An 18,614-nucleotide genomic window follows, 5' to 3' on the forward strand; every position below is an offset into this window, starting at 1 on the left:
ACTCTTCTTCAGACAGTTGCAGCACGTGAAAGTGCCAAAGATTGCCTGATCCCTGTTAGTTCGAGTAACTGCCAGCATGACTACAAGGAAAGCATGACTGTGTGAGAGACAGCCAAGACGTACCTAGTTGTAAAGCCTGCAAGATTCTCCAATTTTTCTGATCAAGACACGCGTGGGAGAGAGAATGCAGAGAAGGGAAATGAAATCCAGCGTTTTCATAGCTTTCCTCCAAGCAGTCAGGTTTTAAAAAGACTTATAATGTAACCCAAAACATGTTTTCACGATAGCCCACTCTCAGCGGCTAAGGAGAAAATGACATTCAAACCTCAGGGATGGACCAAGTACAAAAAATACCCGTATACAAACTATGCAGCTGTTCACAGCCGTTCCGCTGCACTTGTGAGCATGCACGCACTCCTCTCATCGATGCGGGCAGCCTTATAGCAACCTTCAAAACAGACAGCACTGGCACATGACACCCAACTGCCAGTGAGGCACAGTTAGACGTATAGGACTGCGATATCTCCACCTTCTGTCACATAACACAGCAACACACACAGTGTAGGAGGGATAATAATTAGCTGCAGTTCGGGCCATACCTGAAGCATGCTACATTTATGAAGACTGGAAGAAAAGTTTTTTTGTTATTTCTGTCTGGCTTTCAAAAAAGCCAACAATATTCCACTTGATTCCAGCTCTAACAAGCACATAACACTGAAAGACAACTGTTTCGCATTTACAGCCCTGAACTAAACAATAGACAAAAAGCATCAGTCAGAAGCGAGCGAGAGGCGCTGGGGGAAGGGAGCTGATAACCAGAGCACACTCAGTATTATTGAAGGAATGTTTCTTGGATCGACGGTAATGATGTCATGTTCCATCTTTTAAGAAGCATCAGATTCTTACAAAAAGGACATTGTTGTTCAAAAGCAACTGCTGCAATCCCACAATGCCCTTTTCCCTACATCTGTTAGTCAGAGGGGCTAGGCTTGGATAAACCTGCTAATGTGGCCAAAAGTCACATGTCCCCTTGAGCGAGCGAGTGTGCCTGCGTGCGAGAAAGGGAGAGCGCCGAGCACCCCCTGCGCGCATGCAGCTGAAAGGGATTACAGCTCCCCCCTCCCCATTCACCCCTTATGCCAAACCAGCCACTAGCCTCATTCTTGGCATGATGTTTGAGCGTGCCTCTGAAATGCCATCAACAGGCAACGCTTTTTCCCATTGCTAAAACTCTTACCGGGCTAATTGGCAATGTATGCAGAAGTGGTACAGGGCTGGCTACTGCTCTGCCCTGCTTCAAATGGCAAATGAGAGGAGACTTGGCAAGACCAGAACTCTCGCCTATTGAGAGGCACCTTAAAATACATGTTTTTCACTTTAATCCTGAGAATTTAGTTATCTTGATTCTTGGAAATAATTGTTACTTTCAAAGGTATGAAAATAAAAACATTACATATTGAAAACTCCATTTAATGGAATAGTTACGATTGTGCACGTGATGCTATGCCTATCGCTCCATCTGTTTAGAGGGAACAATGAAATGCATTAATGTAAATTCCATCTATAGGAAAGCTTTACACAGTCTTACTTAATAAAGTGCTCCCATTTTTTTAAAGGATGCTACAATATTAAATTCCCTCAGTCTTCTTTCTAATCCAGACAACACACACTGCCTGCCAAAGCCCAACCGCTCCAGCAGCTGAGATGCTCTGTCTCCCTTCTTGCAGTAATGACACCTGAATACTTTGGGGAAATGGAAGTGAAGGTAGGAGAAGTGGCATGCAAAGTGGTTACCACATTATTTTAAATATATTAAAAATACAGATGAGCCTTAAGATAAAGAAAAAAAAAGAAAAAGAAAAAAGCTGCAACTAAACTGCACTGAAAATTAAGTCATACACCAGCAGGCAGCTGATTTTTTACATTACAGTCAACCTGTATTTCAGCACTTCACATTCTTTCACTAGCGCAGCCTCTTTCCTAAAGTTTTTTAAATTAGTGCAGCTATACTGTTAAGCATAATTGTTTCCAACGGACGGGACTGATCACCTCATTTTAGAGGACTCGGATCGGGCGGCCAGATTCTCGCCGTGGCCAAGGAAGAGACGGGCCCTTCAGACAGGATACGGTATCCCCTGACTGTGCCTGTCTCTCTCCGCTGGCTGAAGAGCAGCCTACATTTTAGCTAAGGCTAGAAGCCTACCTCGTAGGCTGCTAAAATTAGATAAAAATAAATTGCAATTTTTTTTCCCAGTTGTCAGTTGAAGAAAGACTAGTACAATATGTACAACTGGTATTTAGATTGATTTTGAATCTTTTTCAGGTTCCTACATCATGTTGTTGATTATGCATGGAATCAGTGAGGGAATGACCAAGGTACAAGACCCAACCAACTCTATTCCTGTACAGTAGGCCGAACTGCATTTCGTTACTGGATACCAATCCTTGTGTAACCGACACTGGTTACAGGCCAAAATGTTTTATCAAATTACTTTCATCTGAACAACTATCAATTAGTAGGAACTGCATGCACACACCCACAAAAGTCTATATGTAAATAAGACTTTACGTTCCCTACAATCATAGCTATATTAAATCTACACATACACACCCCTCGAACAAATGACATCATGGAGCCAGAGGAGGAGGAAGGGGGTCTTCTGGGTTTTCTGCCTCCCTGCCCATCATGTCGTCTCTTGCTCAAGTCAGACCCACCCTTGTGACTAAGATCCCCTGGGATCCCGCAGGGCAGTTCACGCAAAGCCCTAAGCAGCCAGTGCCATATTTAAAGTAGAGATTTAAACCTTATGCTATACAGACCTTAGAAAAAAATGCAATCAAAACTGAGCACATGTTTAGCAAGGCTGTTAAAAACAAAAAATCTGTTAGTCAACTGCTGTCCCTGCTACAATAAATCACCTGACTGCTGCTAGTGTCATAGTCAACTGCTTTCATGCAATAAGCGGCTATACTAGGAAGTGAATATAGTCTTCTCTGCAGAAGAAAAGTGAACCGATTTATTAAGACTTACACCCATCCATAGTATTATTTTTCAGGTCCATATCCAGACCCAGATCTGTGAGAATGGCAACAACCTGAACGTATTAGACTGCACTAAACGTCCGCAAATCAAAGGATTGGTAGTTCCACAAGGTAGTTCACAAGGTTGTAGAAACCACAACGTGACAATTAGCATATAGGCTTGCTTGGAGATTATTACCATTAAAAAGCAGCACACCTTCTCCATACAAATCAAGTTTCAAAGAATCAACATATTCAATGTCCTTCAGCTTCTATAAATAGGAATATTATAACCAAAGTTAAACGAATACCGCACAAGCATAAAATGGAAGCAGATTTATGCACTGTAAAACAGCCCATCATCCTGGGTTGCTCTCCACTTCACCGGGTGTCAAGCGGCATGCTACATGGACTCCTCAAAGCTGGATTCCTACGACGTCTAATGAGAACAACGGGAATGGTGTCCTCCACCACTGAATTAAGAACAAAAATAATTTGCAATTTGAAGTGTAAATGTTGTATTATATTAAAGTTTTCTGTCATATGATACCCTTCATACGGTAAAACCTCTAAAAATTTATCTTTAGTATCAAATGTAGGTACACTATATATTTCTTCCTGGTAAAATATATGCCACATTTAAAAATAAATTCAGGTATCCAGCTACAGCACCCAAGATCTTTAGAGCTGTATTCACTAACAGCAACGACTGTGAATGTCCAACACAGAAAACCACTGTTCCTTCAGACTTTTTACCCAAAGTAAAAGGAAACCCTCCACCCCCACCAAAGCACAACTTTATTTGGAAATTGGCATTTAGGATTTTTTTTTCTCTTTGGTAAAGCATCTACAATGCATATAGTGCAAGCAGTTGCTAAATTTTAGAGTAATTTCCTCTGTCAGGATATAATCCAAGAGCATCAAATAGATGGGGAATGAGTGTCATCATGCAACTGTCAAAAGAGGGGAAAAGGGATTTTCTCTTACTTGCATATGGGTCAGTTCCGGGGAGTGTATGAAGCAGAGATTAAATYATCCTCTCAACACACCATTAAAATTTTCCTGAATGGCTTCCAGCTGACACTGAAAATTTCCACCACTATCACAAATATGGTAAACTGGAACTATTGGAAGTACTGCCTTTAAAATCTTTTTTCTTTTACTTACAATTATGCCTAAAGCTAGAGTTAGATGGAAAGATGCTTAAAAGACAAACTAACTTGTTAAAATTTCTGTTCATTTTCAGTATAGAATTGAAGGCTTGAGCTGCAAGCACAATTTTTTGAAGCAGCAGACAAACTGCTCCTTTTTTTTTTTGACAGATTCTGAATAAAAGCACGTAAGACAAAAAATTAAGCTAAATTATAGAATGCATATTGCTGCTTGCACACAAATGTGAAGAAGTCAGTATTTCATGTATTTTCACAAAAAAAATCTTAACCAAGAGTTTTATTCTTACACTATAATACAGACCAGATATACCAGCATGTCTGAGCTGTATAGTATATACCATGCAGAGAAACCCTCATCTGGACTTTTAAAATAAAAGTTACTTATCACAGAGAAAATGTCTTCTTTGACATATATTTAAATCACCAATGAGGTTCTCCCAGCACTACATGCAACTGTGTAGCCCTGGCACATCATCATTTTATCACGGCTATACCAACATGAAGCTGAGCACTAGCTGTTATGCGACTGGTAGTAAAATACCTTATCTACAACACTGCAAAACAAGGCCACAACGTATGGAAAGAGAAGACAATGTGATGAATAGCGTACATAGCAGTTGAGAGAAAAAAAAAAAATCCTCATTTTACTCTGAAATGTACTCTCCTCTGGCAGAAATGAGATGTTGCAATACCCACCCCTCGAATTTGTGGGGATGCAAGTGAGAGATGAGACATATCGGAAAAGATGCTGGTTTCAGCATCAAAAGAAATGAACATATTATGCCCTCATCACACCAGGAAGTGCTGATATATGTGACCTTAAGAATGATGCTACTATATGTGACTTATCCTGTGATCTTCGTATGAATCTCCTCCCTATATATCAGCCTTTAAAATTTCAGCCAGATGAATACTATGAGTGGAGTAATCTTACCTGGAAATGGGAAGGCCAGACAGATTACCTACTATACATCCCATCACTTTATTTGCCACGTATCAGAAGTCAGGCACTAGCCAGCCTGCTGCGGTGGGGCTGCACAGCAGGACGGGCGTCAGTAGATCCTTTCTGTAAGGCACAGACACCAAAAGTTCTGTTGGCTGATCTAAAGTTCAGGGGATCTGCAGCCAGTGCAACACTGCCAGATTCAGGATTGCCTCTTCCTACTCGTCCTTCTGCAGATCTCAGCAAATGCAGGGACATATGCCCATCAGGTTCATCAGGATCCCTGAGAAAGGAGGTTCTTGATCACTGCACCCAACATCTCCTTCCAGCAAGCTCACCTGAACTACATGACTATATACCACGTTTTTATTGTTCCCCAAACCAAAAAAATGCCCTGCCAGCTTACCAAGTGCTGTGGCTGTTCCTTAAAACATCTCAACATAGGTTCTAGTCCACCCAGTCTATTCTTTTTCCTGTTCTGATAAAAGCAGAGCAACTCTCAAGTGGCTTAACATGCACTGCACACATGCAAAACAAGTTATTCTGCTCACAGCAGAAAAAGGCTGTTTTCTCAAACAGCTAAAAAACAGCTTTCCATCCATGCTCAATTACACCATGGCACATGGTACCAAAACACTTGTATTTTAGGTGACTATCACAATGGAAAGTCTATCAGCATCTTCAGGCCTCTCAAAAGGGACTGCAATTTTAGTCACTTGATTCATGTGAAACCACATACCACAGACTACTTACATACTTGGGTAAGCCTCTCCCACCAAACTAACAACATGTTGCTTTTTCCTCCTTCTAGTTCTGCAATTTGAAAGTCTTACTAGAGTGACAATTAGGAAAAAAATCCAGGAAATGAGACAGAAAAAATCCAGAGGTGCAGCAAGCGGCAATTAGCTCCTCCTGGGCTCTGCAGAAGGGGCAGGAGGGACACAGGAACATCTCCCTCGGGATTCTGGTAACTTACTTCTACCACTTAGTAGTGAGCTGCAGCTGAGATGGAAAAAAAAAATGCTGGCAAAGTCACAAACTTGCCTTTTTCTTCATTATCTTAAAACTATTCCTTTTTGGTACACTTGTTCTCTACACTGGATCCACTAGGACTATCTGTCACTAAAGAAGACAGAGATGCAAATGAATGGCATTCTACCAGAGACTGTTAGGAAAACATTTAATATTCAGAAAAAAATCCAAAGTGCTGTCACAAAACTGAATTAAAAAAAGGAACCATACTGAAATACTGCCAACCAGAAGCAAAACAAAGACACTTGGAAAGGGTTGAGAAAACTGGACTATAGAAGGGAGCTGTAGAGCAGGGAAAGCCCCCTTAAACAATGTTCTCTTCTATGTTTTGCTTTTCAGCCTCATGCATATATACACTAAATGCTCCTCTGTTTCCTCCCAGCCTCCTGGAGGAGACTGACAATAGAGTGACTGCCCTGTCTCCGAGTCAGGAATCAGTCCTGCTGCCAAAGGCTGAAGCAGGTGAGATCTATACAGCCATACTGGACAGTTATGCTGTCCCTTTTATACCTTTCACATTCTCTCATGTATGTATTTGTAGAAGGAATAGATTACAGGGATAAGTTAAATCTGCACCTGAATACTGTGAATTCTAGCAGCTTCTTCTATGTGTGAGCTTCTATGTTCAAACAGGCTTTTCTTCCCCAACAAAGTAAATTTTTCTTCATCTGACAAAGAGCCAGCCTACCATTCCAGCAAGATTCCTTTTGCAACTATTTTTTTCTTCTGCTTCTTCTYTTTTGGGGGGTAGGGGAGTGCTGAGGAATGGTTTCTTCCTGGAAAAAACTCTTTGGAGATAATTTTTTCTTCCTCTGCTTCACCACCTATATTTTTTTCTTGTATTATACTTCTTCACAGAATAGCCTCAGGAAGATACTTTTATCTCAGAGTACTGCTTGCATTCCCCTTATACATGCAGCTGTAGACTGCGTGGCTTGCTTTGATTTCCTCTCAAAATTCTGCCACTAAAATGTCCATCATCAACTCCCTGAATTACTTATCCCAGCAGACTTTCCAATCCTGCTGAGCTGTTCTGCTTGGATGCCTACTTTCCAGGAATGTCACTAGCACAAGGGTCGGAGAAGTATGTTTCCCATAGCTCAGTTGACAAGCCCAGAATCTATGCTCCTAGGTTGGGCATAACTATTTGTTAGGATGACCTGCACCAGCAGCAAAGCCAGCAGTGATTATCATGAACAATGTCAGAACAAGCAATCGTTTTCCTGTACTTTCCACTTCATTTGCTGTATATCTGATTATTTTTACAATCTTTTCAAATTTTTTTTAAGTGGTAGAAAAGACAGCTCTAACTAGATAAGCTTGTTACTGCATTCAAGACAGATATTCTAAACACAACAAAATCTATTTTCACAACATTTACATATGCCAGTTATAAACAAACATAAATACATCCAACACTAGCAGTACTCTTGAAAATACTACAGTTTTGTTAACTGGCAACTATTTGCAACTACACTCACCTGAGAAACAAAGCTTACCACTGATCTTATCACTTAAATAACACAAATAAAATACAGATTGCTGATGCAGTTGAAGAAAGAACATTAATGGCAAGAAGCATCCGGTATTTTATGAAATTTCTCCCATTTAAAACAAGGCATCCCATACAATCAGGAGTTAGATGTAGACCTACAGAATAGCTGAAGAACAGCCACTGTTCATTGACCAATGCTATGGAAGTTCAAGAAGCGCTAACCATACTCTGACATATCTAACACTAACATCTTCTGAATCTCTTTGCTTGCAATAGTTCTGATATATTTATTATGAAGGTCAGCTCTAAATTTAGTAATTCCTTAGGCTAGCAAAGCTTTGAGGAAGGCAACCAGAAAAAAATTAAATCTTCTGCCTCCCTTCTTTTGCAATTCATTAGATTCACAGTAGTTGCCAACTATTTTCCTCCACTACATAAAAGCATCACATTAATACACATTCTGTGTCTGAATCATCTACAGACAACCCTCTGTGGCCACATCTCTTGTCTTAAACTTTAATGACTGAAGAAGTTTTGAGCATTAAGTTATAAAAATTCCTGTGCAGGAGGTGCTGTGCTGGTAGCATACTGCTCAGGACAAGGTTAGCAAGCAACCCGCCGAGGAGAGCCAGATACAGCTAGAGGCAGAAATAATGGGCAACTCCAACTGCCCAGGTAAAGCTAGTCAGATGGCATAATGGGACAAGAGTCCAGAGAAACCTCTTCTTGACCTCCCCAGCCAATTTTGCCCCAGAACAACGAATACAGTAAACTTCAGCAAGTTGGGTATTTTTGATTCAGCATAAACAACGTACAACTTGAAAGCAAGCTACCAAAGCCCACATTATCCTTGAGAAAAGTAGTAATTAAAAAATAACAGTATCAAACTTGCTTTTAGAAAGCAGGACCAACAGAAAGTAATTCAAAGTCTTTCTGACCAGTAAGAAAATGAAAATATTTCAATTGTGCAAGCAAGTTAATTCACTACAGTGTAGAAGAATGATAGGAAGCATGTAAATTCCAACCCAAGGTCTGCTTCCTAATAGAACGGGTAGTTCACAGCTCAGAATCTTATTTGAGTGGGTGTTTTTCTGAAGAAGCAAGCCTGGCAAAATTGATGCCTGCAGGAAGGATCTAAGGTAGAAAAAAAAAGATAAAACACAAATTGAAAAAGCCAAGAGAAAATTGGAAGACTGTATGGCCATAGCGTTAAAACAAACACACTGTCTAAGCGGGAAGCCTCAGGCAGTCACCCAGCCTGTTCAGCTACCGGGGCGAGAAAAAGAAAGCCACGGAGGAGAGTAAGGATATAGGAAAGCAGCTACATTATTTGCACAAAGAAGATAACTTTACTCTGTGAAAAGACTAGGTAGAAGTTATTGTCACAGACCATATATCAAAAAAGCCGGTCCTTCAATAAATTTGTAAATCAAACATTATTGTGCCATCAAGATGAGTAAGTAGCTACTCTAAAAGTTTAAAATAACTCAAGAATGAAGTTTATTTTTGTCACAGAACCACTATCTCTTCCTTACAATAGCTACCGCTCCAGAGAATTATACAACTATGGACACAGCCAAACAGAAGAATTAATTGAACTAATAATTAGGGGAAATACATCACTCAATGACTATGAAGCACTAAGAACTAACAAACCAAACATTTATGCACTAGACTATCTGTCACCAAAATAACTGAAAAACTGAAGAGAACTTTCAAAAAGTACCGGGCATATGAAATTATTATGAGTATTAATTAGTTATGGGTGGAGAACAAAAATGTTACCTCTGAACTGAGAACCAAAATAGTGATACAATCTGAAAAAAAAAAAMCCCAAGACTCCAAATACATAATAATAAAACATTTCAAGCAGGGGAAAAAGCCCTTGCGAGCACAGGATGACCACAGATACTGTACAGACCCTGTACATGCATAATGTTTGTATGTAAGATCTAGAATGGAGGAAAAAAAAGAACATGACAAATTTCATTTAGGGCAGCTGATAGTAACAAAAATTGCATAAGAACCTTTAAAAACAGTGTGAATGAGCAACAAAACAGGAGATGAAAGTTTAAAAAGTAAAAACTGAACAAGCACACATCTAATCTTAAACTAAACAGAACTCAAGACGGGTCTTTCACAGACTGCTCAATGAAAATAGTTGCACAATGATGTGAGGACAATGTCACACTTTTTTTAGAATTAATTAGGAAAATAATATAGAATTTCTGACAAAATGTTAAGGAAATCGCTGGCATGCCTGCTTCTGGATATTGTTCCCCACTCACATCTACCAGCAACAAAACAAAAGTACAGCACAAAAGGGCTTCAGAAATAGGAAGTCATAAATGTCTGAGAAGACATTGAAGAGAAAAGGTGTAGAAGTTAAAAATCACAAACAAGCCACGTAAATTGCTCAGATTTCAAGAACAAGGGGACATGCTATAAAATGCAAGAGCAGCACATTTTCACAGGGTGAAGGAATTCAACCAACCAAGCTACAAAGAGCAAAACTAACCTACAGAAATTACTGCAAGGTACTGAGGCCAAGGGATACAAACATTGCTTTTCTAAACTAGACATTTACATGAATAAGAACATCCACAGACAGGTCAGGTAAGGTATTTCTGAACGCTCTTGGCACCTCTTCTGAAGCATGTAGTTGTTACCACCGTCAGAAACACAAGAGAGGACTAGATAGACAATGCATTAGATTCAGGACAGCAATTTCTACATTGCTATTCTTTCCTAGGATGAAACAAACATCATTTCATTTTAAAAAAATGGTTTAAAAAAGGTAAATTTTGGTTAACACAGGAGTTTATAAAATATACTACTACTACTACCAGATGCGGAAAACAAAATTTATTGAAAGGCGGCTGCACAGAAATAATGACAAAGTATCTTACTAGGTTCTAGTAATGTGTGTGTATGTGATGTACCTTCATCACTGGGAAAATGCTGATAAACTGTTTAAAATCAGATTACCAGTGAAAGGCTATTCTGTTCTTTATGAAGGAGTGACCAATCTAACGGAGTATCCTGAAATAGGGCATTAGGAGGAATTCTGCAAGGGTATATAGCTGTTTACTTAACTTTGTAACTTAAGGTAGATTCGAGAAAGGTAGAATGTATTTCAACATCAGAAGCAAAGAGTTTAAGCGGTTATAGATGATTTTAATCTATCAGATTATCTGTAGTACCTTTACCGAGCTATTACTTCGGACATTTCTAGAGCCCGTGAACATCTCATTTCCTGCTGGAATTCCCCGAAGTAATGGCATTTGGTTCAGTTTTACTGCAGCTGAAGTTGAGCATTTACCCCTCCTGTCTTCACATGACTGAACAGAACAACTTTTTAAATAGCACATGGCAAGAGAATGAGTCAAAAAATAATCAAAAACACCATCTTTTTTCTACGTTTTGCCTACTGGAAGAAATGCTTCTCTAGTGAGTTCTGCAAGGGCTAGATTACTTCTCCCTATCCCCTCTACTGACAACAAAAAGTTTTCAGTGTATATTAAGRTAACAAGCATACCCCTTTTATCTGACAAGTTTTATTTGGTCTCACAAGGGAAGATGCTTATTTCAACTAATATACAAACCAACTTAGGTACCAGTGGTCCAGATACAGAACATACCCCAGTTGGATAGTTAAGATCACAGGACTGGGGGTCCTATTAAAGTCCTGTACCTGCTATTTTAAGCAACTATATGATAGAATTCAGTTACCAACTAATGATCAACTCGTGAGAGCTTTTTAAAGCCCCTATTCTGCCTACAAGGTTGCTCCAGAATCCCACTCCTATGATGAGTAAAAAGACACTTTCTGACTGACAGTTTGTATTTATTAGTTGTCAGTTCACACTGACTTACTCTTTTGCCCATACTGTCTTTTAAGTTTAAACAGTTCTCTCCTCCTGTCAGTACTGAGGGATAAGCACAAGTACAGACATATAGTACAGCTCCCCTTAGCTTTCATTTGCTCACTGAACACAACAGGCCAATTTTGCCTCCCTTTATGAGACAGGAGAGATGATGCATTTCCTAGACCATCCTCACAGCCCTTTCACGCATCTGTTCCAAACTAAGGCTTTGTTTTTAAAATATCACTGACCAGAATTCTTCACATCTGCTTATTTCCTGGCCAGACAGCATTAAAGGCTCATAATCATCACGTTATCAATAAATATACTCAAGTCTTTCTCATTCTCCTATTTCTAACTGATAATCCCCACTATTCGGCTTTAACAACCTCCAGCATGGTGCTGTGTCCTATGCTTTACTGATGTTCACCCCATAAGATGAATCACATTCACAGGGCTACTCCATCCCAGCCGCTTTTCTGCTCCAAATGGTTCTCCAGCAACCTTCTCCTCTCTGCCCGGACACTTTCAGCATGGATAATCACCCCTCACAACCCTTCTGTCCCCAACCTGGAGAAATGCTGCACGAGCAGTTCTTAAACTGGAAGGTGTGGGTGGCCATACAAAATATATCCTTGCTACAGAGGGGGAAGGGAAGGGATGGAATGGGAAGTGCACAAGGAACCATCCTTTCCACTCCTATGTGGATGGTTGTCCTACGTTTCTGCCTGAYGCTCCACCAGATGCTCTTACTCCTCATCACCTTCCAGAAATGCCATGGCTGAGCAAGAACACCCTCTCACCAAGCTGCCCTAATGAAAGTGATTGCTTTTGGCACAGACTTTTAAAAACTAAACATCAGCTGCACTTCCCAAAATCAGTCTAGACAGGGCACCAACAGTGGGGGGGGGGGGGAGGAAGAGGGGGAGAGAGAGAATATGCCTGGAGACGCAGAGCCCATGGCAAACCCAACCCCGCAGTCCCTCCTCGGGCGCAGCGCAGCTGCAGGGTTGGAACAAGCCACCCGCCCGCAGCTCAGCTGGCCCCAGCCACCAAGCAAGGGGGACCGAGGGAGCCAGAGCAGGCGGCAGCAGCCTGTCCCAGCCAGTCTCTCCCAGGCCGTGCACACGTGGTTCGGCGGGTCAGCGCAAGTGCAACGGCCCTGGCACTCCCAGAGGCCAGGGTGGGACCACAGAGACCTCCCTCTCCTGGCACAGGAGGGAGGTCTGTGGTCTGTTTACCCAGACATTTTGGGCACGTCTGCTAAAATCCCATAAAACCAGAAGACTTCTTGTAGCGGTTCTGACGTCACTTTCGCATAGGAACGGACCTTCTGGCAGTAAAACAGGAGATYCAAGTAGAAGTTTGTAATGACCTGCTTCCCCAAATTCATGGCAATCATAGGTTTGTGTGTTAAATTACAGCTGGTCCATTTACTGTAATCTTATCTCTCATGTACTTATACACCCATTACCATAGTAACCAAATTCCTCAGAACATACAATGCAATTTTTGTACCTAGTATATTAAAACAAAATTAAGGTTACAAAGTCAAATACTCCAAAATTAGGAAGTGTCAGAATTAAGACTACCAGCTCCCTTGCCAACCCATCTTAGCTTGTTGCTTTCCTCCCCATCTCCAGGGCTCCCAAGTCACCTCTTCCGCAAATCTCCATCTCCATTTCTCTGTCAGTCATAGCTCCTTTCTCTCTAATCCCTCTGCAGTCCCAATCTCACTACACTTCCGTCCTGACCTATTCTTATCACTCCTTTCTCATCTGACTCGTACACCTTCTGCATTCACATCAGGCGTTTTCCTCCTCCACATTGCCTGGGTGCTCTCCAGGAACAATTCACTAAACAGGACAGAGATTCCCTATAGTCTAGGGAGCGGAAACTAAAGAAGCCGCTGCTGCAGGGAAAGTCCTTCCCATCTCCTGCAGCTCTGAGAGGTTAAGTGCCTGGTCAGCCCCAGGAGCTGCAAAAAGCCTAGGCAATGCATGGTGTTGGTTTACACTGTTACTACCTTCGAGTATTATACTAGAAGAGCATCCTAAGGAATAAGCCTCTATTTCAGGAGATGCTTTGCAAAAAAAAAAGTTGGTGTAAGACATCTGTGGAGTGCTCAAGTGCTACAGGTTTTAACACCAACACCTGCAAGCACTATAAAGCTGAAGAGGGAAACTACTTTCAATGAAATATATCCAGCAAAGACATCAGATCTCTCCTCAAAGAAGTTTCACTCAAATACTAATCAAATCAGGGACTTTTGCATCTTGTTGCTTGACTGCCTCTCTACTAGAAAGAGGTTAAGTCAATATAACACTGCACACACACAAAAGGCAAATGAGTAGATTTTTTCTCTGAAAACCTGCTTTAAAAAAAAATTAGCTGGCTCTTTTCTTGTTTTAGCAGTATCACTAAATATCCTAAAAAATAAGGAATGAAAAAGGTAGGTCAACATCTGCATCTGAAGGAAATACTTAGAAATACAGTTCAAAAACAAGGCCCACAAAGCAGGTTAATGCCCAAAGTCCATTCTACATAGGTTGACACATACTGAAAGTATTTTCAAAAAATTGTTCTCTTATACACAGATTCTTCAGCTCCCTAAGCAAGACATACTGTGCTCTCATCTGGGACTGAACAGAGGAGAAAAGCACTTAAGATGCTTGAATGTACCTAGTAAACTTTGAAATATTTTAAGGCTGAAAAGGCAATTTCAGCTAAAGTAGGAACACATCCATCCTAAATCTGACAGAAAACTGTAATAAGAAATCGGTCTATTCCAATAGCACAGATCCAACAATTTTATATTTCACATGTTCTTTGTGGGCTCACACACAAAGCTGCTTAATCCAGCTGTTCTCAGGATGCATTCACAAAAGGAAATGAATGAATAAGTAAGTAAAGCCAGCAACTATCTCCACTCCTATCCTTTAACTGAGGTGAACAATAATTTGACTGCTTCAGTTCACGGACGGACCTATTTTCTGTGCCTTTTAAAGAGGTTAATTGAGATATGGTGCAACCTGCTCTCACTTAGGCTTTCTGAAAACGTTGTCCTGCCTGTCCCAGGTACTCTGGCCTCAGCACTTGCATGAGGTGAGACAGGCAACTGGCCAGAAAGTGCCAATAACAGGTCACTTTTCTGACACCAGCCTGACCTTTGAGAGATGCAGTAAATGAATAGCATTGCAAAGAAAAGCCAATTAAAATGATCTTATACTCCTCCTTAAGCATCCACTGCTGACTACTGTCAGGGCCTGAGCTAGAAGGCCTTTGTCCAAGCTAGTGCTGTGCTGGATGGCAGTAGCGGTTGTTGTGAAGAGTCTCTGATCTAAAGGCAATCACTGATTTGGTCAAAGCTGAACTGTGCTACTCGCAGCACAATCGTGCCATCTAATGAAATATGGTAGCTGAAGAAGATAAAAGCTGCTCCCCAGGGCTATGACCACATTGCACAGCTTGAGTGGGATTAAGCTGTGTGGTGTAAAGGGCCTCCCTAAGATTGTCTGCAAATATGCAACATAGGAGTCTGGTTCTATTAAAATATGGAAGAAGTAAAGCAGCAGGGGACAGAGACAGCCATGAGAAGAGTCCCAAGAGAACAGTGGGACAGACCTCGCTAGGGAAGAAGGTTGGAAATTTTCAACAAGAAATAACTTTTTTCCCCCCCCCAAGAAACGGGGCTTTGTATTCTCCACTTTTGTTTTAACAAATGGACAATACACACAAAACACTATGCTTTTCTTACATGACATCTCCCCGACACCTTCCTATTTCCCTGCAGGGCATAACAAATACTTCTAGGCAAAATGAGAGGTTGGTTGCATTAGAGTTCAACAGTGTTACCTCATTTGTCTTGGTACTTTAAAATGGTCCTCTTTCTCACAGTATTTAAGCATCTATTTTATACACAGCTATGGCTGCAGTAAATCAGTCCTAAATTCTGTGGTACAAAATCTGCAGCATTTTTCACTTACATTTTAAGAAAACTAATGGAATTTTAAAAGCAAAAGAGTATATAACAACAACAGCCCTTATCCAAAATCCAACTTGTTTAATGCTGGCTATCTGTATGTTCAGATTTTATCATGCCACCACTATTTCATACTAACTCAGAAACTACATCTGAAAATTCATCATGGTGAACAGTAGAAGTACGAAGAGCTCTTTCTTTTTGGATGGAGGCTGTGGTTTGCACTGGGGTTGGTGGTACTCAGTTCTTGGTGAAAAGTAAAAAAAATGTCTCTGAAATAAAGATCATTCATTCTAAAGCTGAAAGATATCAATCTATGGTATTCACACATATTGTCAACACAGAATGAAGAAAACAGATCACAACTCTAGGTCTATTGCTTCTCATTCTGCAGAGTGAGGAGGACAGCTTTGCATAACTAACCTGAACCAACAGTATCAACAAGCATGATGGAAAAGACTGCACCTGCAACGTTTCCATTCACAGATTCCTTGGTATTGCTCAGGTCTTGTGCTGAGTCTGGAAAAGCATAAAAAGACCAGAACTCTGGTGACAAATGACTGCTCCCTCTCCTGTTTTTCCATTTTCACAACTTTCTCGCAAGAGGACATTATTCAATTGTCAAAACTGGTAATTGCACATCTGACCTAGACTTTCATTACAGACACTTAAAAAGCATCTTACTTTTACAGAGTACTTAGCAGAGTTGCAAAAAATATTCTTACCTTACAAACATRTAAACTACACGAATAAGAGGTGACCTGTCCAAGATCACAAGTTCACAGCAAGAACAGAAAGGTCCAACATCCTGTTTCTCATGCCAGCCATTAAATTAATAGTGCCTGATCTTTTTCGAGTTTCACCCAGTGCACAGCTTATTAAAATAAGGAGCAGCATTATTTACCTGGCTTTATAATCTTGTATCTCAATATGATTTACATGTATCACAAGACAGTGTAAAACCTCTGTGGGAGAACAGATAACTAAGTGAATCACAGAATTGTATCAAGAATCTTTCAACTGGAGACAAAGTCTGAATACAACGCAAGAATATGGTGGCTGAAAGTTGCCTCTGCTACAGTAGCTGTTTAGAAGTAGATGTTATCAAATTCCTTTCACATCTATTTAGATTTCAGGAGACAAGCACCCACATCACAAAAAATCCCAGCCTCACATCCTTTTGGCAGTTTCATCAAAGTGGCCAACTATTTAAATAGGCACAGAGAAAGAATGAGTTCCTGGCCCCGAGAGGCTGCCTGCGAAGGGCACTATTAAGGTATAACAGCAGAATAAAATAGGAAATTTTTGCACTACTGCAGCCTGCACTGTACCTAGGGATAAATAAAATTCCAATCTCCACAATCTCCAAGGCTGTCAATCTGACACCTTTTGTGAATACTAAATTCACACATACAAAGAACTTTCTTCTTTGTAGGTTTTGAAACATCTTACACACCATTTCCTACTGGTAACTGAACAAGCAGCATAATTTCATACCTGGCAATTTGATGATTCTTTTTCAGCAGTTTGGAATAATGGATTGTGCCTTTTGTTTGTCAGTAAAAACAGACAAATAAGGAAAAAACAAAATTCAAGCAATATTTCCTTTGTTAAAAGAAGATCTACTTGCTGACTGCTCCAGTTGGCTAATAAACAAAGAGAAAGTCAGGGGTCCATTTTACAAAGTTCTAAGGATCTTGGATTTTGAGCAGGGAAAAGTAGGACAACCTCCTGATACCTTGGGCAGATACTGCCCTAACAACCAACCAGCAAAAAGCAAGAAACTGCTCCCTCATAAGGCATGYAGGTCACCCGTGCAGTCCAGCTGGACAGGGAGTTACTGAGAATTCAACATGCCATGCCAGAAAACAGTATTTACTTTTTGTATGCAAGCTATAAAGAACAACCAAGAACTAATTAAGGTTCCTGAACACAAAAGGGCAAAGAATATTAGCTGTAGTGTTGTTTGCTGCCCAAAAGTTCTTACTACATCTGGACCACTTCTCAGAGACCACCAATCTCTCTTCTAACGACCAATACTCAGGGTTTATATCCTCCAAATACCTAAAAATGTCTCTCTGCAGATTATTTTGCAAAGTCATTATGAGTAAGGGAACATCTAAAACTCCAGCCTGTAAAAGAATAAACCTGTCTATATTTACATGAAACATATTGCTTAGTATAGCTAGTAACAAGCTTCAGGAAGGCCAGTTGCTGCTAGACAGCAAAAGTGCCCCCTTAAAGCAAGGGAGAGAACTCAGATACACTCTTATATTAAATTTCATAGGCTTGAACAAAATCAGCTTGGTTATATCAGTCATGGAGTTGGTTTTGGCTGCCCCCCTGACCCTGGCCAGGGCCCAACAGTAATCTTGGTGGAAGGCTGCTGTTAGTACTACCACGATATTAATATAAACATCTGAAGTGTACAGGATAGTTCCCTGGTAGAAAGAGACAAAATTGTGACAAGAAATCATTATGTAGTGCTTATTTAATATCTCCACAACAGTGAAACAGGGAGAGGTTATATTAAAAACAAACAAAAAAACAAACAAAAAAAACCCAAAAAACACACCACACAGAAGTATGAAGGACTTAAGTATTTATAAAGTGCCCATATAGTTGCATCTGGCACACAATGCATATCACATCCTTTACTACATACAGCATACAAAGCAGAAAGAAAAGTCTGAGAACTTGATAGTAAGAACTGAAAAGAAATAACTGTGCTTCTCTCTCTCTTTTTTTTTTCCTCTATTAAACTAATTCCTGTTGTATAAAGTCAGCTTGAAAGCTCCTTTCAAAGAAAAAGGGGGAGGGAGGAAAGGAGGAATTAGATCTGCTTGTTTTTTGCATTTGAAATTCAGGTCTCGTCTCCCCTGTTTTGTTTTCTTGGAAGATGCCGAAGCGGAGAACTCGCAGAATTATGACATCATGATTATAAAAACCCTAAAACCCAAACAACGCAGAGGAGCAGCTTTCGGTCAAGTAAGAATTTAAAATTTCAGACTGCTTGTGGTTGTTAACACTTGGACAACTCAAAATGCACCATGTTCATGGATAAAATAATTTTCCCTTCAGACCTCTGGCCCTTGGAAACAGC

The 18,614-nt window shown here is 40.4% G+C and overlaps 1 protein-coding gene across 1 annotated transcript in view; it reads right to left on the reverse strand.

Annotated features, from left to right (window-relative positions):
• The window catches only part of TAOK1 (TAO kinase 1), a 55,603-nt gene extending 38,324 nt beyond the window's left edge, over nt 1-17,279 (reverse strand). Inside the window, exon 1 of the mRNA XM_026055193.1 lies at nt 17,009-17,279. The gene's annotated coding sequence lies outside the window, so the exon portion shown is untranslated. The remainder of the gene's footprint in view (nt 1-17,008) is intronic.
• Nucleotides 17,280-18,614: the final 1,335 nt, after the last annotated feature.

Source organism: Apteryx rowi, unplaced genomic scaffold (assembly GCF_003343035.1).
Source record: "Apteryx rowi isolate R43461 unplaced genomic scaffold, aptRow1 scaffold_99, whole genome shotgun sequence".
Classification (NCBI taxonomy): Eukaryota; Metazoa; Chordata; class Aves; order Apterygiformes; family Apterygidae; genus Apteryx; species Apteryx rowi.